Genomic DNA, 25,701 nt, shown 5'->3' with positions numbered 1-25,701 from the left:
AAAATGATGACAAATTCTTCAGCATACAATTTTTCAGAATGTTATGAAATTGTCATCTTTTGCATGTAAATACTGTCTGCTTTCTTCATCTCATACACAAATGTAATAATATGTGCCCTAGTAGCGTGGTCCCCAGTGGCATAATTTTACACAGGTCATTATATTTCAGAAACAAAAATATTGAACACCCTAAGCAGTCTTGGATTTCTAGGGACTAACTCTGAGGGAGTCTGCAACCTCTGAATCTGTCATGTAACCAGACTTTTCTTCAGCACAAAGTATGATTAAAAGTAATAACACATGTCATACCACTGTGGCAATGCCAACACAGAGGATGCGTTTTCTACAGAACAGATGGTACGTGCAATGCTAAGAAGTCTATTCTCTTCATTTTACCTCATTGTTGCTTGGCTTCTGTGCCTTCTCACACACGTCACACATTTGAAAGTGTGCACAATGTCCTCTTTCTAAAGGGCATGAGCATATGAACTCATATAAACAAGATCAGAATGCAGATTCATTTATCTAGAGCATAATTCAAAATAGACTTAAAAACAAATAATAATAATATCTTAGAAGAAGTATCTCACAGCTATTATTTTAGAAACTAAGGAATTTATAATTTTGATAATCTGGGAAAGGTAGTAGGCATATAAAACATAACAGGGATCAGTTCACCTGCTACATTACAGATACTACTGTGAAATATAGCATTTTCAAGAAGTGCTGAGTAAACTACATGATAATTTAAGACTGAACATTATGAAGAATAATTTAAAATACAAAAGAAGTGTGAGACATGCAAAATTCCAACTGACCTTCATCCAAAATTGATTTTTTTTGTAAAAAAAACCATAGGGCATTTAATGACTATGGGAGTTTTCTAAATATCATTCACAAGTTAGCATGTCTAGTATTTCAGTAACTGACAGTAAGATACCAAGGCAAGAAGTAACACCTGTAAGGAATCAGAGGAAAGAGTACTATGTATTATATAATCAATACCATATATTGAAAGTCTTGAATTTTCTTTACAGATCTGTAAAACCTCTAAATTAATATTTATGTATATTTTACAGATCACAAACTGAGGGACAAAGGTTTCAATGTGTACCGAAGGAAGAAAGTTCTGACTGATATTGTTTGGACTATGACTCAGTAGGTCTAGGTCCTGCTCCAACAGATACTGTTCTGCATGTTTATTTCTCAGCTGCACAAGAAATGAGGTTCAGTTCATGACTGTAACACTCTCACATACAGTGCCAAGAAACAGGGACAGGTAAAACTACTTCAGTGAGGAAGCAGGAATGATCTGCTATGAACACATCAAAACTACCCTATTAAGGGATGAGTTCATATACAGTGTAATAATAAAATGTGGTTTCTGTCTTGATCAGCAAGAGAGGGAATAATGGCACCGCAAGCCAGTTTACACATGCCTTTGGCAGCCTGAAAATGACACATGCAGAATTGGGCAAAATTAACTGCCATGGTCTATCCATGTGTTATCTGAAAAATTCTGACAGCCTGCTTAATCCTTTTCTATCGCTGCGTATGGGGTCCCCTATACTGAGAAATATGTAATATTCAGCATGAATAAAGACTTGGAAAAATGCTAGCATATGTAGCGTCTATATTTTAATGTCAACTGCAACATTCTTTATTTTTTTTCTGCAATCAGTCTAGTCTAAAAAGACCTGTTATAATAAATTGGTCAGCCTGTTACATGTCTGCCTATCTTGGTGGCTATACAGAGAAGATTGTTAATTGCATGGTATGCGATATGGTTTTCACAGTGGCTGGTGCAGCTATGTGACTTACAAATTATACAAATAATTTCCTTCATCTTTATTTCTGCTAATTAACTTTGTTTTCTTTCTCTGTGATTCATATTCTTGGGAAGAAAGCTTCTTGTAAATCACTGGTCTTCATTGAATTATGTCTGAAATTTAGTTAGGACACAAAGACTGAATGAAAAATAAATTATTCTGCCCTTTGTCATCTACTCAGTTAAGGGATCTTCTTAACAGTTGTGAAATTCACTGCTCTAGATGAGAGATGCTGACAAAATACAGAGCTATTTGTATGAATATTTCTGGGAAAAAGATCTACTTTTCCTGGTTAATCAATGATTAATTGTTCAAATCTAGTGATCTTAAGCCCTTGGAATCATTTAAAGCTTTTGCTCAAGCATCAGAAATCCTTCAGGCTTACTGCAGTTTATCTCAATGTTGAAACTGTATATTACAGGTTATGATCCCTGTAAATAGAACGCACTTTGTTATGTCCACTCTCCATTTTCTTTCTTATTTTGACATTTTAAACAGATTCTGCTGGGACCTGTTGGCAAACACAATACATTATTGGTGATCCTTTTCTGTTTGACCCTTCTTGTCAGCCCAGGGAACAAAAAATGATTAGGAGGGACATGAATAAAACTCCTTCAAAAGCTGACATAGACCTTCACTATGGGTTAAAATTCTTCACACAGCTCAACAGTGGAGGAGCAAAAAAACTTAAGCACTGTACTTTAATATTTTTGGGTACGCATTTCATTTTGGCTAGGAATTCTATGTGAAATGTATTTCATCGTCTCAACAGTTTTTAAAATAACTGTGTAAATAGTTCATCCCCAGACAACACATAAGGCTTTATTCGGGGGAGAGAATTAGTATGATAAAGCTGACAGTAACTCTTTATTCAGGATACATGTAGCAAGCTGTTACTACTTCTTTTGTGAAGAAGAAACATAAAAAAAATGATACCTCACCAAAATACAAGGCTGCTTAGACACTGAAGAGTAATGAATTTCTTTGGTGCTAGTAAGTGGATGTGGGTGTATCTGTGTACAAATCACCTAGGAAAAGACAAATAAAGTCAGAGAAATAATCAAAATGCCATAGAGACATAAAAGTAAAATGCCTCAGAGGCAAAGGGAAGAGTGGAAATGTCTCTGAGGAGAAGAATCCTGGGAAAGTGCTGAGAAATGTGAGAAGACAAATTGTCTCCAGTTACTTGATTCCTGCTGTGTTCATAGAAAGAAGATTTTGTAAATTCTCTGTAAATGAATAAGCTCTATCAAATAATTTCTCTTCTCTAATAGAGATAGTTCAAAGCATTTTGACTGCTTATGGCTTAAAATCAAAATGAGGCAATTACTATTCGCTTCCATATTGCTATTCCAGAAAAGCTATACATGAACCTGTTTAGTGAAAACAGCTTGGGGACAGAGCCTCAGCTAATCTCACTTATTTAAATATTTTTAAAGGAATTTACATGATAAGACTCTGAAAATTTCAAGCCCCACTATATATTTGTGCACGTAGATTTAATAAGGTGTTGGTAACATCCCGGGCCAAACCCCCAAATAGTTACTAGGCTTTGTGGATTTAGGAGCTATTGTGAGAATGATTCATATGCTGCAAAGCAAAGTGTTAGAAAAAAGTATTTCCTATAGTTTCTGACTAATTATTGGAATAAATCTCTGATGATATATTTTTAAAAGGTTTCAGCTGCCTTAAAATTTCCGCTGTGTTCTCATTTCTTGAGTAAAGAGGAATTCTTAGAAATAAATTCATTTGTAGAAACCAAATTAAAAAAATATTCGGTCACACCAATAATTTGATTTTTATGGAAATGTGGTGCCTGCACAGCCACCATGCTGTACACAGATATGCATTTCAGTATTCTGAATACATGACCACTGAGGTTTATTGAGGTGACATATTCTTACCTTATATTTAAATTTATTAAATAAATGATACTTTTTGATTAAAGTTAACTAGATCTACTGTGCTATTAAATATGAAACCTAGATAATACCACATAGCTGGACTATTTTAGATTTGTCTGATGCAGTTAGCAAGTAATATAGCCCATGGCACTTGAAAAATAGCAAAGTTGAACTGTATGTAACGGGATCCTGCACACCAGCCTTTAGTCCCACTCTTTATGCTGACTGTCCCTGAAGGAAAAATATGTTCAACATTTTGCAAAATTCAGACTTTTTATTAAAACCGATTTCACTTATGTTTGGATTCACTTGCTTTTGAATACTGTAAATTCTTAAAGTCAAGGGACTTCAGCTGCAGGAGAAAACTGTAGAACCTTAATCTAGGACTCAACACTACTATAATAACATCAAGAATCTCAAAAGGTGTTCTGGTCATTAGAGAGGGATTGAGAGATGGTTATAATTTAGGTAGAATAGGACAATATAATTAGTAGACTGGTGAATCTAATGGAGATGTGACACCCATATTATCAAGGTTAAATACATATAGTCTTACAAATAATTAAGTCATTTTAGTAGTACATTTTGCTGATGCAAGGTTAAAACATTTCCAAGTTTATTCAAGTAGCAGCCAAAACAATTAAATACTTTCGTTAAATAATTTGTCCTCCCCATTTTTTCTTTCCTAGTATTTACGATAACTGGAATGGAAACCTGCAGATTTCTTCGTATTTCAGAGTATCGGTACCAAAGAGAACACGGCTGTATGATGATTAAGAAAAATTACTGTTTGCTCAGGCAAAAGATCTTATACAAAGGAGAGAGTTGTACTTCAAATTTTTGTAATGGTACTAGACGGGCTATTCTCAAATTTCTTAATATAAATCAGGCTGTTACAAATATTTCTATAGTTTTGATATTCAGGTATACAAACAACTATTATTTAAACAGGAATTAGAAAAAAAGAATCTGGAAAATAAACTAGGAGTGCCAACTATGTCCATATATAATTGGTGCCTCAGAATTCCACAAAGCAACAGACTTAAGTTTCTCTTTCAATTCTCACTTTGTTGCCCTCAAATACTGTCTCTCTCATTTTATATTGGCCACTCCTTTTATATACCACAGCTTGCCTTTATCTTCAATCTAACTTAAGTTTAGGAGTTTACAAATCTCAATGACCTGTGAAATTATTACGAAGATGTACTTCCAAATCCCATTTAGGGACCCTGACAGGGAACAACTTGGCCCAAATAACTAATATTATGGAATTACAGTATTGGCCATTCCAAACTGAATAAAGGCATATAAGGAGTTTCTTATTTTAGTATGCCACTAGAAAGACTTCAAGTTTGCTATAGTGTCTTCGTATATATTTCTAGACATTAAATCAGAATTTTAAAAGTATTCATTTTGTGTACTTCATCAATTGACTGCGTTGCTTTCACAGGCATTTGAAAAAGGCCAGCAGCCCTTTTCAGCAGAACTGATGCCAAAGCCAGTATATGGTCACATAACTTTCAAATGATCCTTAGGAAGACTAATTTGTCAATGGCAACTCCTGAGACATTAGTGTAGCCTTCCTCATACTGTTAATTTACAGAGCCAATGCGACCTGAGACATGCAAATTAGCAGCCAAGAAAGAATGCAGATTACACTGAGAGCACAAATAATGTCCGCTTAAAATGAATTAATATTTTGTCCTTTTTTAGGTTCAAAAAAGCCAAGATACAAATTTTAAATGTCTTTTTTCAAATGGAGATTAATACTTCTTATAATAGGTCATATTTTCAGAAAATTTTTATTTCCTCTGGAAATCAGGTCCATTTATTGACTGCACCTTTATTAGGTGCAGATTTAATGAGATGGATGGATAGAACTATCAGAACTGTAATCCATACACTGCTTAGTCACAGTGCACTGTGATTGGTGCACTTCTTTCACAAGCCACGAGTTCTCTTACCTCCTCCTTTTTCCATTCATGTTAGGGCTGCTTCTTCCCCTGTTGGGAACCAGTATCTGTTTCCTATTGTTCCTACCAGTATTTATTGTCTTACTTATTACATTTCTATGTATTTCCAAGTACAGAACATTGTGGTATTTCAAAATTTTTCTAAAATAAAAATGAAATAGTAAGTAACATCTTTCTGTTTTTACATTATTGACTAAACAAGCAAAATATAATGCAAAAAGGCTTCAAACTTAAATACCTGAAAAATCCAAATTTAGGTCCTCATTTCTAAAAATCTTTCAAATATATCAATTAAAAATGTACAGTTTATGACCGTTAGTACACAAACACCGAACAAGTTTCTCAAACAAAAATACAGAGAACATTTTGATGTGAAATTGTCTTCAGACTTCATTAAGGGTCATCAGTTATCTGTTATAATGACGCAATAAGGAAAGTACTTTCATTACTATTTTCACAGTGCAAGACAGAGGACCCTCAAAACACTATCCTTTCTTCCAGGTAGCTCTTTATCGGAAAACAGACTCAAAAGTGCAATATCCATGCTACCTGAACTTTGAGAAAAGTATTTAATGCATTTCTGCCAGTCCATAATAGCAATATCACTTTCTAGAAAGCCTGCTGGGCTGAGTTGCAGTGCTGAAAATGTGCTGTTTCTTATTTGGTTCTAGTCACCAGTATCGTCTTACATACATAATAATTTTTATCTGAAGATCTTTACTTCCAAAAATCTTTTCTATAGTTAAACTAATTTCTGAAGTCCCAAGCATTTCCTGAACCGATTTCACCTTTGAATCAGTCAAGTTTCTTATCCACATCTATTTCAGATTTTGCAAAACTGTGCATTGAGGGCTACAATATTTGTTTACTTTTTAAAGATATTTATTATACTGGATTTTAAATAAATGGCTTGTTTTATTTTTTGGTGGAAAAATGAAAACAGAAGATATAATAGACAGTTTTATCTCAATGATTTTTTTAACTTAATGCAAAAAGAAAAATTGTAGATATTGAACTGGAATAATTATGTCAGGATCTGTCTCCTACAGTATCATCATGGTCTGTGACCAGATCTTACCCCTGGATCTGCAGGAGTTACTGCAGTTCAAGTTAGAAACAGTAACGTAACTGCCTAAGCAGCTGTAAAATTTATATCCTTATATAGTTTTCATTTCTCTGAGAACAATGTTGTGTAAACATGGGTAAAATTACATTAATAGTGTCTTCTGTGAAGTACTTTTTGTTTAAAGAATGACGGAAAAATAGCTAATGATAGTGGAAGAAGAAATCAGTGAAGAACCATAAAGTATTCAGAGTAAAACGAGCAGTGTTAGTCTGTCAACTATTTCATTTAGAGATTTATGTATTATGAAATATCTTTATTTGAAAGACCGTGAGGTATAACAGATTAGGTTAACCTTTGAATAAGACATCGTTATAGTAAAGAGTAAGTGGAGGTAATAGAGTTTACCTTGTTTCTTCTTACTGACTGGCCTGGATTTGGTGGCTTTAATCACCTTTTATTTATTGCAACGATATTGCTGAAAAATCGTGACATTGATTGTGTGGCATCACAGACAATCACAGAATCACAGGTTGGAAGGGACCTCAGAGATCATTAAAAAGCATACGTAAAAATATTTTAATCAACTATCAATACTTTAATAACATATTCTTCTGTGTGTTATCTGGAAATGACTGAAAAAAAAATCCCATGAAGTAAACTGATCACCACTTGGCAAAAGCATTTTCACCTTCTGATGGTGGAGGTTAATCAAAATTGCAAGAATAAATTGATGTGCACAAACATATGATAAACAATTAATTGTGCATATGGTAAACAATTATTTTGTAATATGAAATATGGCAACTCATACTGGTTTTCTAAGCACAACTCTCTGCCGTATTAAACAGAATTACTGAACACTCTTAGAACTGGGTGCCAACTTTCATGGAAGAAGTTTCAAATTGGTTGATTTTTACTCCTTTTTTCTGTAATATGGTGCCTTTACAGACCATGAAATTATTTATTGAAGGGTTTCTTTAAATACATGATTAAATGCTCTTTTCTCTCTTCAGAGAAGGAAACATTACCAGCATTATCAATGAATTCTGGAACAGTCCTGTAACAACAAATTTACTGAATCTACATGATGAAGAATAATAATATACTACAGAAAATGTCAGACTTTTTACAGACCTCCACTAAGTGGACAAAAACATTACAATTACAGCAGCTTTCATATACTCAGCTATTGCAGCAAATAAGATTTAAAAAAAGGAGTCTAGCTGGTTCATAAAGACATTCCTACCACAACCCCACCTGAGAGATGCTGCACTAAAATACACAGGTAAAAATTAAGTGAAAAAAATCGATTAATTACTACAATACATAGAACAATTCTTGCCACAGTTCCCATCCCTGGGACTATCAGGCTCTGAGACCTGTAATGCTTTGTAGTTGGACACTTTGGCTTAAAAGAAAATAAATACAAAACAAATAATGTCCTTTCTGAAAGCTGATTGGTAGAAAACACTGACACACTATTCAAGTTGAAAAACTCCTTCAATAACATAGACTGGAGATTGCTCAATTAAGCGAGCTATAATTTCAACAGTATTGAAAAAAATCCTGCTATGAAGATAGAGAAGAAGGTTAAAACCAAAATATTGCAAATTACAAAGAGGCTGTTATGGAGTAGAAGACATATCTTTCTCTGCCAAGAAAAATGTAGCAATCTATGCATCAGCTTTCACAGACCTTCCTTCCCCATAAGAAAAGTTTTACAGATACCAGTTCAAACTCTGACCTAAATTTTGAGGGAACTGTACTGAAGTCCAGCATGGAGTAATTCTAGATTTCTAACTGTTTTGAAGAACAATACATGGCCACTGTGTACAATATACAGATAGGCTCCAGTTTCTCAGAAAATATGGATTTGTAATCTGAGGCTGATGGAAAATGAGTCATATTCCTCAAAAAAAAATAGAACCCATGCTTGCATTTTAAGAGGATGACAGTAACAGCTTTTCTTGAATTTGAATGTTGTTAGGACAAAACCATGAGCAATTTTAAAGAAAACAAAAAAAAATCCTTTGTACACTCTATAAAATTTTCTTTAAAATTCAAACTGTCACTCAGTTACCTTAATATAGAATTCAGCAATGTAAGTGTCTTATAGGGAAGTGTTAGATGAAAAGAAATAAATGGTCCAGTATAATAGAGCTGGTTTTGCTCCTATGCTCTGATAAAATGCTCTCCTTATAACCAGTCATCTACATTACATCTACTATGAAGAGCTAGAATTAACATCTTGCTGGGAATGTTAAGGCAACTCTTCATCATAAAGTCACTATACAATCAATTACACAAGACAGAAATCAGCAAAAACTTTGATCTTCCCCTTATAGGGTTACAAGATTATAAAACCTTTAACTTGGTCAGAAGATAGGAAAAATGTTTCTGAAAATTAAGTGCACTGTAACACTGATCTGACACATTAATCATAAACTAAGAAGATTATATTTACTACTGAGTTCTATGCATTATACAGTTATTAAGTATCACCCAAATTCTGAGCACAGAACTAGAATTTTTAGAATTAGAAAATTTGAACAAGAAATTTGAGACTATTTTGAGATTATTTTTTGAGAAGATATCTCCTTTTATAGTAATCATGTATATTCAGAATCACAAAATAATCCAGGTTGGAAAGGATCTCTGGAGGTCATCTGTTCCAATCCTCTGCTCCAAGCAGGACCAACTCTGAAGTCAGATCCAACTTCTAAGTTACTTATCCAGTTGAGTTTTTTAACATATGCAAGCATGGACATGTCACAACGTCTCTGGCAACCTTGCATCCAAATTCCTATAATTCTGATGTGGCTTCTAGCAGCTGCTTGCATGAAAAATAATATTTAATGATCTTAAGTATGTTTACCTCCTCAGCTCAGTGAACAGAAAGAAAAAAGAGAAAGATATACTGCTCTGATAATGGTCAGCTCTCTGTGGACTTCAAACTATTTTTCTCACAAGTTATTGTTTTAGAAATCTATCCTGATACATAAAATATACTAAAAAGTAGTTTCTGAAAACCCAAAACAGAAATGATGATTAAAAATGAGCTATGGCTGCTACAGCTTTTAGGCTATGCAATATCAGGAATAGCTGTACTTTGGTAAAATGTCTGTGTAGGGCATTTGAAATGAAATTATAAACTCTTCGGAATGCACAGAATTTAATAGTTTGAATTCTGTCTTTTATTTTAATTCTCTGTTCTCTATTCTACAGATGACTTACTATATGAAAATCAACATCATATCAACTTCGAACAGGCCTTTTGTAAAATGAACTATATGGGCTTAGCCCCCCGGATAAAACCAATCTAAAATATGTGCTACCATAATAAACATTTCTTCTCACGACCTGTCAAAATATTGAAAATTATTCAATACAAACACTTTGGAAAAGGCTACAGAAAAGAAAGGCAGTATTTCTTGTTTTCTTCATATTTACTGCAACTGTCCCTGTAGAAGACCTCCTCACTCAAAATTACAACTGTAAATTCATTCATGTACTAAATGCATACAGTGATATTCCTCTTCAGCCCCAAAACTATGCATCTTCATTGTTCCAGTGCTGCAGGAGAAATACCAAACTTGCCTTTCAGATCACGACTGTGTTCCAGTAATGATATATATCATATATGTAATTTAAATTGGAAACTGTGACAAAATACATTTAAAATATGTGCCTTATCACTTGATTTTCTACAGCATCTCTCCACAAGCACTTTATAGAAAACATAGAATAATTTAATATCACATTGTGCTGGTATTGGCAATGATGTAAATTATCTTTGGTTTCAATTTAAAAGAAGTTGGTGATGGACTCTGAGTAATTTCTGAATAATCAGAAACTTAGAATCAGGTGGAAATAATTCAAAGACTGAATGTGTGGTTACCATTACAGTCCAAAGGAGTAACAGAGTCCAATATATTCCAGATTATAATTTTTTAATTAATAAAGTCATAAAAAGGCAATTTGAAATTAATGTATTAGAGGAAAAGTAGAAAAAAGAAGGTTTTTACTAACAAAAATTTCCGTAATAGAAAGCTGTGGACAAAATTTTCCTCTAAACGTAGTTTTTGGAAACATGCAAAAAAGATTAATCCAAAGCAGGTCTAACGCATGAAGAAAACTATAAACCTCCAACACACCTATGTAAACTTGCTCTAGATTGGTCATTGTCTTTAAAGACGAAGAAAATTTAGGATGATCGTCAAAGAGCAGCTGGAAACCCAACAGTGTTATTAGTTTTATTTTCAGTATATACTTGTAAAGTGCCAGTAAGTTTTAGAGAAAAAAGATAAAATGTGACTCTTAGTTCTTTATAGCATATAAAAGATAAATTAATCCATTTATGTAAATACCCTATTCACATGATGGCATGATGACACTTGTTGCTCTAAGGACAGGATTTAACAATAACAAAAATATATTCTCAGCACTACACAAGAATAAAGGTGAAAACTGCTACCCTAGGTTTCTGGTGGTAATGTCAGTAATCCTGTCCTTATTTTTCCCTCTAAACAACAGGCTAAAAAATCAAGCACTTTGCATTCACTTAAAGGTTCGGTAGCATTTGAAAATTAACAGACTACAACTCATCCAGAATTGTGGTGATTCAGAATCAAGGCAATATATTGTTGTATTAATTAAGCCAATATATGAAGGGACAGAATAACAGAAATTTAGCTTCTTTAGATTCTGTTAACTATTGTTAGACAGTAGCTGCATACAATAACTGTGTGGGACTACACTAAAGACTGAGAGTGGCTATATTTTACATAAGCCAAGAAATTGAAAGAAAGTATTAAAGGGAATCTGGATACCAAAAAGATTCAATCTGGAATGAGGAAGGCACAACCCAAAAAACAACTCAAAAAAGGCTGTGCTGGGAGAGAAGCCATCTTCAGAGAGAAAAGACTAAGCAAGATTAAGAACACAAAATGGTGGAGAAACTGAAACTGAAATCTAATTCAGTAATAGAAGAGTTTCAGTACTCATGTTTGTCATGATTGGTTGAAGGATATTACTACATTAGAAGGAGTAGGATGTTAAGCGGGTTGGACTGAGAGGCCAAGTTCCAAATGCCTGGCTTTCTGGAGCAATGCCAAGAAAATGCATTTTCTAGAACAATTACCAGGCTTGTCCTAGAACAGTGAGTGTACTAGAGGGTCACGCCTGAGTGTGTGATTATAATTGAGATTTTGTGAGGATGCGTGGGCAGTAATTCCAAAATGAGTAACATTACCAAAGAAATAATAGTAGCTGTTCTTTCTCCTGAAGACTATCAGGTTAAGGAATGCAATTGGGCTTCAGTAATGTCCTTGCTTCTAATTTCAGACCATAGGATATCTACTAAGGTATTTTCATCTTCTCTCATCTGTACTGCTACAAAAACATTTCTGGCAAAATCAAGAATTTAATTTAGCTTTCATGACTCTGAGATTAGCATACTTATAATGATCTTATCCTTATACTAAGAAAAAGAGAGTGGCACATGATACTAGGAATAATGAAGGTTATGGTAGAAGACTCCAACATTATTTCAGAAAAGGGGAACAAGAAACAGTGATGTAAGTACTAGCTTTTCACTTCTGAAACTAGATTCAAACTCGTTCTAAGGTGAAAATGATCTCATACTAATTTCCAACTGTTCTTATCAAAAAACCACTACTCAGCTGGCATGATTTCTAGTTGACAAACCCAGGCCTGACTAAAAGGGATAGCACAAGTAGGAATAAGAGGTATTGGCAGGATTGAGGGAGCCTGCCTGCAACTGGCTCGAGACAGTGCTTTTCTTCAGCTTAATATCACAAAATCTAGTGTGATTATCTAACCTAAAGGAAATCCCACATAACTTTGTATTAGCGCAACCCAAATGAACACAACTGAAAATATGCCAATCTACTATTAATAACTGCCAGACCTGGATAATAACCATTGTTAACAGTTTTCTCAGTCTGTTTTGGGAAGGAGACAGCATGTCACCAAACTTCTAGGTAAGGCTAGTTTACAAGCTAAACTAAATGGGAGGCTTGTTCTGTGGAAGCAATACACAATACTGTCATTACAAAAGCTTCATGTTTGGCAGAACAATCATTTTCCCCCTTGATCCTTCATTCTGGGATCTATAAGACCCTGCAATTTTCCGATAGCAATGGCACAAGATCAAGGTTATTACTATTTTTTTAAGATAGCACTTTTTAACAAAAGGAGACAAGCACAGAAACAGCCAGGCAGCAGTTGCACATGTGGTATTCATGTTTTGTAATAATTTCAGTCTGAATCCTGCCAATATCACTTCATCTCAAGCCACTTGCTGGGACGCTGAGCACATCCATCCTCTCCTGTAGGCTTTATTTCTACCCAACAAAGAGACTATGCTTGGCTCCAGAGACTGTTAGTCTTCAGTTTCATGGGCACAAAACCAGCTCAAAATCTAGTATGAATAGTGAATAGGAAAAAAACCCCTTAGCAGTCAGTAGCAGGCACAGCATCATGGAGGGCCTTTCCATTAGTGAGAGCTGCCTTGTAAAAATAATCCTTGGCAGAAGCAGGACTTGCAGCACATTTGAGAACGGCAACTTTCTAGAAAGATTTAATGATTTTCCATAGTTTATTCCAAGTTTTTTTGACTAATCTCCAATCTTTTTAAAGCACTGACTATACTTTCAGGTATCACTTGCATCTTACAAAATTCCAGAGGCTGTCTGCCAGCAGCTTTGGTAGTACAACAGTTATTGTCGTTAAACATATATAAAATGCAATATAGTATCGCTGAATAGGAAAGGGTACTGCTTCAGATAAAAAGAGCTACTTAAAAAACCCAGTACATATAAAGAAATACAGATTTGTAAAAATTATTCTGTGACGAAAGCGCAGTTACTGTGAATAAGGGTACGAAAATAAAATAGTTTGGAAGACATTTTAAATATACTTCTTACTTTACATTTTGTATAGCTTAGAGTTTCTGCCTAATACTGCTGTGACTGGTATTGCCGTAATACTGTTGCTGGGGTTGCAAGACATTTTGTGACATGGAAGGTGTGAGGTTTCATCTATGTAGACCATTCAAATGGTCAGTCTTACACTGAGTGCATCACGTTTCCTTTTTTCTACTGAGGTCATGCGTAATTTGAGGGTTGTTGTTAGCCTATTCTAAAAACAGCTGTCTGAAATCTTATTGTACATAGGGACCAGCATGTGACACGATACCCTTCTGAAGGCTCACCCAGTGCAGACAAGAAGAGGAGAAGCCTCTGTCAGGGCTCTGACTGCCCTGTGACAGGCCTTAATGGCCCTGGCTAGACTGACCTGGGGCCTCCACCCACACCCTCTACCTGTGGGCCCGGGGGCTCCATTTAAACTCATCCCTGCGCCTTCACTCCTTGCCTGAGCGGTGTTGTAGGACTGTCGGGCCTACCCTGGTGACACTCGGCTGCGTCTGGACGAAGTTGCCCTCACTAGCCCTGATCCTGACCCATGATTTGGCTTCCTGGCTGGACCTTGGACCTGCCTTGTCAGCACACTTTTACCTGATGGTCCGGACTCTAGCTGCCCTCCTTGGTTCTGCCCTGCTTGCTCTGCTCCAGTACTGGGGCTGGGCCCAGGCTGGTGGGGCACCAGGCCCGGACCCCCATGTGACTGTGCTTGGCTGCCTGCCCCACAGCAAGCAGCAGCACTTGCCGCTCCCTGGTGGCCTCTGCTGTGGTGGTACCTTAGGTACACCTCTGAAGACATAGAAAACGGATAACAAAGAAGCCCTGGTTTTCAATCAGAGTGCTTAAAAAATACAGCTTCAGCAATATGGGGATTCTCTGATCTTTAGGAACCACCACATACTGCCTGCTCCTCTAATAAGTATAACGAGCTGGAACAGCTGGTTCATCTTCCCAGAGACAAAAACTTCATTTGTCTGATGTGAAGCTTTAATATAAATTCTCAAGAAAATTTCTCTCTCTCTCTCCAAAAAGCAGCTTGGGGGAGGAGGATGTTCTTCAATTTTAACAGAAGTTTGTCTTCCATTTAATTACACTTAAACTTTCACTGTGTTCCCAGGAAAAACACCTGGAAGAAAAACACCTTAAAAGAAGGGTCATATTGTGGCATGTGGTAGGCTACGCCTGCAGAAGAGACGATGTGCATCATCTTAGGATCAGGCTGTGCTTTCAGACATCAAAAAAAAATCACTTCGAGACTTAACATTTCACCTTTGCCTGTACTCAACACTATGTAAGTTGAGAGTGGTAACCTGAACATCCTGTGAACTACTGCACCAACAGATAGCCTAAGTATGGCACTTGCAGTACAATATGGATGCAAAGGACTAAGATAATTTCCAGCACTGTAGAGAATAAAAGGTTACACGCTTATTTAAATTTATTCCCAGGTCCACAAATAAGATATTGTCAGCATACACTTCATCAATATGCATATCCTTCTACAGAGGAAATCCTTGCAAGGACATTTTGACAACATGGCTCTTGCTGAAGGATTACTCAGTCAAAAAAATTATATTACTTTTGAACTCAGTGATACACTGCAGTATGCTCAATACAATAATGGTCCATTATCTCTTGTTTTCTAAGATGCTTTGAACTGCAGATAGAAACTTATATCTCATTACAGCTCTTGCTATATATGAAAAACCCCCAATGCTGCCTCTGCTGGAAGGTGGATTTTTCATTTAGGTTTGTACACTTCTTAAAGCCCTCTTAAAAGCCAACCCTTTTTCTTTTAAAGTAACTTTAGTGACATGGTTGACAGGTTATAGTTAAGCTTCTACCAATGAAAGTGCACATACATTATATGCAGGTGCAATTTTACACATTTATTACATTTATTCCTAGACTTTGTTTCCTCCCATGCCTCTCATTATCCAAGTTATTGAGTAGTTAAAAGTGAACTGAACTGTTTTAACAGTAATGAAGTATTATACTTCCAGTCCAAGGTAAAATTTGTGAAGAGAGCTTATTATAAAATAAGAGGATCTTCGAATGAAGAGGTTAATGAGGAATGTATATAAAATCCAAAACAAGCCAATAATCCTGTGAAGTCAGTTTGTTTTGGGTATTTATTCTATGGTGTTTAGTCAGTTCCTTTGGTATGCAAAACAGGAAATCAAAATGACATGCATACATGAAGTATTAGGGTGTAACTCATGAAGATCTGTCTTTTTACAGGATGTGGGAAGTGAGCTTTCTTCTCCTGCAAGTATAATCATTAAGAGGCATTCTTACTTCATTTTTGTTAGAAATGAGAAGGTGTAGTTATCAGATATCAGATGAGTATTACATTAAAACCCCCAATATATTAGCCCTCCTTTTAAAGTGGCATAAGCCACTGCTGTGGCTTAAACTGGCATATGGATGCATACATTTTAAGGAAGACTTACATATAGCCAATTCTATCTGCAAGTACTGAATTTGATTCCTCTGTTCAAAATTTCTGAGTCACTCAAGTAAACATATTTGATAGTAACGTGATCTAATTGTTTTACTGCTAAACCTGAAACAGTTGCTATTAGGAGCAAATTAGCAAGAGACCTTTGGATAATTCTACCACTCAAATCAAAGTCTCAGTCAATTAGCCATCTTAATAAAAAGAGACAGGAAAAAGAGACTAAACAAATATGCAAAAATGCACTGTAAGATGAAAAATTTAACAATTTCCCAAAGGTCAGGAAGGAAGCCAGGATCTAAATTAGATTAAAGGCTTGATTTTTCTACCCTTTTGTCTTTATTCAGACATATTAAAACCAAAATAAAATCATGTTAGCATAATGATTTATTTCATTGTGGTCACAGACCATATCTGTGTAAAAAATTCAGCTCAACTGCAGGTAATGAGAGTCTGGAGGGTAGCTTAGAGCAAACACTTTAGTCAGAAGCAATCATGACGTAACCAGAGGCTTTTGTCTTTTTGTGGCCCTTTAGCTGTCCTGATTATGTCGTGGAAATGAGAATGGGTGCTGTATACGGGGATGGTTGACTTCATGGCATTAGTGCTTCCCTGTGCAGAGAACGCACATTACACTGTCACCTACATGCATATACAGTTGATCTGTCTGTCCCCTGCTTTTATTTTGCATAAGTTGTTCCAGCCATTTACAGCATGTATTTTGCTGTAGGTCTTGAATTCAGCCCAACTGACAGGTTGGTAATGGAGCAAACTGACTACACATTCCATTGCTCTAGAGCACGTCTGTGTTCTAAGCATGTCTTTCAGGAGATATGATGCTATATGTATATTTACTTGTACTATTTTTGTAAGGAAGGGTATGTAGAATGAATAACTTGAAACAACACACCAACCTTTAAAAAAAAATAAATTAGAGGTAAAGAAAAATATGCCTTGTAATCATGCAACAGTGATGGAGTTGATGGTATAGGTTCTCATGATTTGGAATTGAATCCATAGGAAGCTCCCTCATATGCAGAGGAGAAACAACCCTTAGCCCAGTGTTCCGTTACTGTGTTGCTGCTGAGTAATGTGTTTTATACTTGCATTTTAAAAATCTACATTTAAAATACTGACTTTGCTGATGAAAAATACCCAGCATAGAGTGGTTACCTTTCAGCAAAAGAGAGCTTTGTAAGTACAGGCTAAAGGGGGAAATCATGTCATAAATCACTGCACAGATGGTAACTGGCACTGGCAATATATAGGGAATTAACTCACCTGATAACCTAATTCTGCTTCTGTTAAAGACAACAGCAAAACTACTGTATAACATTGAAACAGAACTGAACATAATATGCTGATGAATTAATAGCACTATGTTTTACAAATTATAATGCTGCAACCATTTCTTCTTTGCTGATCATAATTCACACTTTAACACTGTGATTAAGTAAATTCAAATAAATCAAAATATTTTTAACAAAATAGTCTCTAACTTAGAGTGGTCTTTGCATCTGAATATATAATTGTTTACCCTCATTTATCAAAGTGCCCAGTCTTTGGTCATAACAGATTTTCTGCACATGTAGGATATTATTCATAGTGTATGTTTTGTTCACACTACAATATAAACAAAATATAAAAAATATTTTAAATTAATTTAAAGTTTCTGTTTTACATACCTTTAATACAGCTGGTTTAAATCTATAAAGAGATACTTATTAAAGTCTTGAATAGATTCTATGAAAAGAAGTTAAATCTATGATGTTTAGTATTACATATTATACAGTTTCTCTATTTTTTTGCTCACTTGATCACGCTGTGAAAAATTCATGAATATTTAGCTATTAAATGAAATGCAAAATTTTCATTACCATTTTATTGAAAACTTGACATCTTAAAATACCATACATACCATTAGTATTCTAGTGCATTGTCACCTTATTGAAAAATGCTGCTAAAAAACAATACCACCATTCAGAGAAAAAAAACTTGTCCGCCCAAGGCTATTAACTATAGTTCTACACATACATTAGTGACAAATAAGTGAAACAGCCAATGCTCACAAAAGATGTCACTAAAATGCTAGGAAACAACTGTAACCATAGAAACCATCTCACACTGCAATCTGAACATCTTTTGTCAGTGTTTGACTAGAAATGAGATGCTTAAAATCATTAGGCTATCAAAAAATCTGAAGTCTCTTCATTGAAATTTACATATTTAAATATTTTGAAACCTGCAAAAACTTCAACATGATACTTTCATAAAATATTGTTTCAGCTCCTAGCCCTCAACTATCACTTTAGATATAATAACAAGGATTATACAGACGATTACTCTCTCCCCCAAAGTCTCCCCCACCCCACCCTATCTTTGGTGTACATACACTAGCAGAAGAACCTAGGCATTTAAAAAAAAAAAAACCACCACAAAAAACTGGGCTGAGAAGTGAGGACAATTTACCCAACTCTCCTTAACCCAAAATATTCAGAGACACGGCATTCATTATCTCTACTTACTGCTTTGAGTTTTTAAAAATATCTCCATAAACACCATCCACCCTACTGACAGGATTAGTGACATTGTATAACTTTTGTGACATTAGGTGCCAAATCATCTACAGACAACAAAATACCTGAACAAGAAATTTTCTCAACTGACTTAAAAAGTTGAGAACTTTTGAAGATTAAGTATCTTTCCATTAGGCTAATGGCCTATTATTAACAGTACCTAATAAAACCAGCCTATACAGCTTCTGGCCTATAGAACAACAGTACATCCCAGTGTTTCTGTACAGTGACAGATCCTGTTCTGTAGCACTGGAGGAATATGCAGGAAGACAGCCTTAGTTCTTTTTGCAGTAGGACCCTGTGTTACAGTAAATCTGTGTTAATCTGAAAGTCTACTGTAGAAAGGCAAACCAAGGGCGTAAATGGTGATTAATCATTTAATACAAAAAATTTCGACGGTACAAAAGACAGCTAGTAACAGACATGCTGTTGTTCGCAGGAAAGACTTGCCGATATTTAATAGAAAAAACATTTCCAATTCTGTATGTGCTTTAATTTACCATTAATGAACTACGAAATTTTGGAGATACAGATCAAAGACATTTTAAATGGAAAAGCTGAGGACTGAAATAACAGGTCCTAAACTTTCAGGCACATATGGGCCGTACTACTTAACCAAGACACTGTTATGCAATACATTGCTCAATTTCATTTTTCATGGATTTAAGTAAAATTCAATGGTCTTGTAAACAACAGATTGCCAGGAATCAAAGGCTGTGAGCTTGTCCTTTAAAGCATTGTTTGCCAATGCAGTGTGATTTAACACTTATAAGAGAATGTGAAGAATTTCAAATTCCCCCTCTTCCCACCACCCCCCACCTTTGCTGGTGGAAAAGGTCAGATTTCAAGGTCATCAGTTTGATGCTTTCACAAATAGTACAAAATACATTAGAAGTGGTAAGAATGTCTTATGATTGGCAAACAAGCTATTACAATTTGCAAACTTGGAATCTGTTATTTTTATCAGCAAACTAGAATGCAAATAAAAAAGGCAAAAGAGGAAGAAATATGTCATACAATTAATAACAGTGATTTTCTTATGTGTGTTTTACCAATCAGCTTCACAGAATTAAACAGAAGAGAACTGATATATTTTAAATACCATAAAACTAATTCTGTAATTAATAATTGACTGATTTAGTATAGACTTCAGGGAGGTTTTGTCTACTTAGGTATTGTGCTGCAAAAGTTAAAAGAAATCACAGGAACAAAAATGCAAGACTCAGTCTGCGGTTTCTAGAAAAAGTATAATAAACGTAAGCACAATTGTTAAATTTTTTTTTCTTAATAGTTCTCTGAAGATTAATGGCTCACAATATATGGAAGATGATGAAGCAGTCCTTTTCAAGCAATGGGATGAAATATTCTATGAAAATACCAAACCATTTTTGTCTAAAGACATGATGAGTTTTAGTTTCTGAATCCAGCCTTGTCCAACATCATATCCACAAGTACACTTAAAGTGTATGTTAATACTAATTTGTTGCCTGTATGTCATTACCTTCTTATCGAACAAAGCTCTTGTAAGATTAATGTCTTACAGAAGGCAAAGAAATTGAAAAAGAATTATGAACTAGGATCACAACTTTTCTTATAATTGACTGTTCTAATAGTCTTTACTGTATTTGGTATTCTGATGGTGAAATAGCAAGTGCCTTTGTTTCACCAAACTGCTTACACAAAATTGGTCCTGTGAACGCCTGACTCTTTCAATGGACATGTTTTTTTACTTTATGTGTTTCACAGAAAGATTATAGAAGTAGGAACCATTTTCCTTATCCTCACCAGCAAGTCTTGTTTTAGTATTATCAATATATAAATACATAGTGCACACTGTAATAAAATACCATATAATTATACAAATATATAGATAATATAAATATATATTATTAACAAAGACATCAACTTATGCAACATTGACAAAAACGTGACAACCTCCCACCTTCAAAACCCTTAGTGTTACAGGCATAACAACATATTCAGAATTGGAATTATCTAGTTCTACATCAACTGCTGATGCCAGAATCTACATTAATTCTGCTATTTTGAGCTAATTCAACAGTTTTCCTTTCCTGAAAACAGTTGACACAAAATTATGGAAAAGCAGGTCTGTTCCAACAGCAGAAAAGGATCTTAGTCTCATTCACACACATATGTTCTTGCTGAAAGTCATATCTCACAGGTATCCTAGGGAAAATAAAAACATTTAAACAACCTCTACATTCATAAGCACTTTCCTACAGCTAACTGGAAGGTATTTATTGATTTTACCAGTTTATTTTACTAAGCAGCACAATTTTTGAAACTGAAATTGTGACATGTGAGATAAATTGAGCTTCTTGCATTTTTGACCTACCTTGAATCATACTTTGTCACCTATACTAATATTTTTCATCAAACTGAATTCCGCATTCAGTAAATTCACTCAAGAAGGAGATAATAGTTGTTTCATGGTTTGGTTTGTTGTTGTTTTTTTTTTTTTTTTTAATTTCTGTGCATCAGCACTCAAGAATTTTTCCATGAGTATTTAGTATAAGGTTGTATATCATCCTCAGTGTCTGTACACTCCTACGTCTTTTGTTGACTGCAAGGTGTAACAGTTCTGGATCATGACACATCTTCTGCCTAGTAATGTAGTAACATAGACCTTTGCTGATGTGTTAAGAGCACTGGTTTTCTATTTGTTTTCAGGTACAATCTAATAATTTATTTGCTAAATTACTCAATAATTTGTCTTGACTTGGCTATGTTAGGCAACTGCTTTTCTCTTTGTTCTTTCTACTGGTAGAAATTAAGATCAGCTGCGCAACTTAGTGTAAATGTGAAGTCGCACAACGAGGATAACTTGGATCTTTCCTAAGTACACAAGTCTAATCCGAAAAAGAATTATGTAAATTCACAGACAAAAGTCCATAAACAAATACTAATGGAAACAGACGGGGGTGCACCTTCTAGCACCCCCTGAAACAACTGTGGCTGCTGGGGAGCAGGAAGAGGATGGACTGCAGGAAGTGGCCAGGCTTACTTGCTTTCAGTAAATATCATCTCCTATTGCTGTCGCTGGAGACAGGATACTGCTCCAGAGGGCCAAGCTTGCTAGTCCGACCCCAGCAGAGCATGTCTTAGGTGTATACCTTAATGAGTTGGAGGCCTCCTGGCTTGGCTTATAAGGCCCACTTCAAAGTCCATTTATGTATTCATTTATTTATTCAAGATTAAAAATCAGCAAGAATTTTATTGGATTCAGTTATGCATTTGTAATCCATTATTTATTTTGTTTATACACTTGAATATTCAGTATTCTAAATAATTCAGTTCTTTCAGCAAACTGTTCAATGGCATAGTCTTATAGTGGTAAATTCTATATTCATGTGACAGTGAAACCACATGTGGAATTCTATTCATATAAATATTTAATGATTAAAAATTCTCCAGCAAATGTAACAATATTTTTTTCAGTAAAATTTTTGTTAGTGTACCTAATGTTTTAATATAAAGGAATATTATTCAGAGGTCAGCTTGTTTGTTTTGTAGCTTTGATTTGAAAAAAAATTAGATCATAAACTTGTACTGTATCAATGCTTTTGTGTTTATATTTGCAATAATTTGATATTTCACATATTTCTTTCCATTTGAATTATATAATGAAACATTTTACATAAGAATTAATGCCATCAAGAGAGTTAGATTTTGTATACAGTAGCATTTCAGATCTTTTGTGTATACTCATAAGTGTTTGATGTTTCTTACTTCAAAGTACATATGCTCTTGTATCTTTAAATGACAATATTATCATACCTGACAACTACAGTGAATTGAAAAAATGTTTTGCAACCTTTGTGGGTGGGCATGTCTTCACATTCACTGTCATGAGCCACACTTGTAGACACAGTTGTTAGGAAACCAGAAGAACACATATAGCCCTTCTACACATACATTCATTTCATACTACCCACATATATTCATTTAGAATTTTATCATCAGCCTAATTTATTACGCCATATGTTTTGTTCAGCAAGTTAAGACAAAAAAGAAAACAAAACAAAAAACAAACAAAACCAAAAAACCAACCCAACAAAAACCAGAGAAAAAAAACCATTTTGTTTCCACAGTCAGTAAGTGATACTCCTTTTTATGCAGAACAACAACATTGTTACCACCAAGACAGACCTGAAGATGTGTAGGGCTCTGATTTTGCACCCATAAATGTGAATTACTACACCTAAATGAGGTATTATCATTAAAGACAGTTCAGCATAATGTCTCTGTCAAGACAAAACTGGTCTGTAGAAAATGAAAACCAACAGAAGTGAAAACACATTTTTCTCCTTCTGAACTTTAATAACACATGAACTAATGCAGTTAAAAATGCATATCATATCATTCACATAGCTAGACATTACTCTGTCTAGAAATAACATATGTTCCAAAGTAAACAAACTCCAAGCAGTGCATGGAATAAACAAACTAACATTTTCACCAAGCAGTTCTTGAAACATACACATCAGCCACAAACTGTAGAAAGGGGGCTGATCGTAGATATGAACTAGGGAGCTTGGCTACACTTAGTACGCAGCTTTTATGCCTTCTCATGTTTAATATTTTTTATTATTGACACCCAACTTCCCACAGCTGAGTAAAGCAAACACCAAAATCATATTCTCACCCTTCATTCATAAAATTGATCTAATAATTATGGGGATGGAAAATGTAATATTTACACTGTTTTCAAGCTTTCATATGCCACCATTAGTGCAGTAACTCCACTAATGTGGATTTGAAAAAAAAAAAAGGCCATGCTTAATGATGTCATGTAACCAAAGGTGTATCCCAACTATGTTAATAGCAGCAATTTCTGATTTGAAACCCAAAGTGTTTTAAATATCCATTATTTATGCCTTCACAGTCTATCAAATAACTTTACACCCAGCATTTGTACTTGAGTACAAGTACTGGTGCTAATGTTTAATAGGTTAAAATGTTTATATAATAAGTCATTATTAAAAATCCTTTGTGGGCCAATTATATCAGCAGAATTCTGATACTCATGCTTGTAAAGAGACTGAACTTTCACAGTGGATCACCAGACTGCCTGCCAGGTCATCTGACCTGCTAATATCAGTAGAATCAAACTAGAGCACATGAAGATTGCATTCCACAGCTCAGCAATGGAATGTATTTATTACATAAGGAAAATATTAATCATTTTACTCTTAATGACATAGGATTGCCTTCTAATATTGAAATGACATTCAGTATACTATTGGGTAGACAAAGATATCTGATAGCATTTATAAATATTAATCTTGTTATTTCAGTCTCAGCTGTTGTTTATTGTCAAGCTTAGTAATGGATTCAAAGCTTGACTACAAATATAAGCAAAAATACTGAAAAACAGGAGTATTATCTCAGTTTTTCACTGAAAATTATTTGCACTGAATTTTTTTGATCACATACAATGAGATCAAAAGATTCAATCTGGAACGAGTTTGGCTTTGCAGCAGCTGATTGCAGGCTCTTCCAAACATTATAAAGAGCAACCTGTTCCACATTAGGTATCAATATGCTTTCGCTTCTATAGTAAATCAGGAGCAGTCCTATCTATAACCTCTTATGTAAGCAATAGTTATATCTGAACTAATTAATTAAACCATTCAGGGCTTGAGTTCTTGCATTGTCATGTGATCATCCACATTGTTTAACTGTTTGGCGTTTTTTTGGCCTGGCATTCTCCTTGCCAAGAGCAGGCATGGTGCACGGGATTGGGATGGGCTGGGGACTGTTCTCAGAAGACTTCTGTAGGGGCAGTAGAAAGGATCAGCCCTATTGTGCAGTGGGAGAAGGAGAGTTTCACTAGCTCTGCGGGCATTAGCCACACTTGCATCTTGCCCCTAAAGATGATGGATAATCATTACCAGCAGATATGATCAAACTGAACCACACCTTCAAGAAGAGAGGTGTTTCTAATGAACCTTTTTAATGTTTCATACAGTTACCTTGTCTAGAACATATGACATAAAATGCTGCTAGGCTTCTTTAAACTTGATCTGTGATTTTCCAGTACTGAATGCTACATGCCTACAGAAAAGGTAGTATGATGCAACATTTTTCTCTGTCATTATTTTATATGTAAACAGACAGACCAGCTCAGTCACCCTTCTTTATAATTTCTAATTTCTTCCAGGGACCTGAGAATAGTTCTTCTATTGGGGTGTGCCAGCCTCTGAGACTGCCATCAGTCTTATGAAAGTGGCAATTCCTTGTCACAGGTCTAATACAGTCCCAAAACACTAGAGAGAGAAAGAAAATGGTATTATTCTCTGGACTGTAATGTGTTCTAGATCTGCCATTTCCACCATTTCCATTGTCCAAGAGTGCTTAGTGGACAAAATCCTACTAAAATTGAAATGCCCCTTCTCACTGGCAAGAGTGTAGTCCTTCATTTTTACTTCAGCCTTACAGTCTTCTAAATACATACACCAGAGGGGTTTATAAAATAAAGATCAGAATCTTTTAAATTTGAGTCTTTCACTGACTTTTGTGATTTATGGCCTACTGCTTAAACCAGTACGTCGACTGATCTACTTCAAAGCTTCTAATTTAATGCCATACAGCCACTTTCTTTTATGAGTCATTCTCTGTTTTTTATTATATTAAGCATAGTTCCATAGAAGGTAGATCTGTGTTGAATTTGCCTCTTAAACTGGGAGAGGTGAAATTCGATCCTCAGTTTCTCGTACATTTGTTGAAGGCCGTAACCAGCAGCCTGCTAGAAAAAAAGAATGCTGTCTCTTTTCCACTGCCTTTTGTGTGGTGTGCTCTGAGTAGCTAAAAAAAGACCCCAAGCCCCAAAACAAACCAAAAATGCCTGATTCATTAATCTATTTGCAAAGGCTTAGGTGTTACACTGATTGGTGTCCTCAAGATTTAAGTGACCTTGTGTATGATCAG

Source organism: Phalacrocorax aristotelis, chromosome 9 (assembly GCF_949628215.1).
Source record: "Phalacrocorax aristotelis chromosome 9, bGulAri2.1, whole genome shotgun sequence".
NCBI lineage: Eukaryota > Metazoa > Chordata > Aves > Suliformes > Phalacrocoracidae > Phalacrocorax > Phalacrocorax aristotelis.
This window is presented reverse-complemented; position numbering follows the sequence as displayed.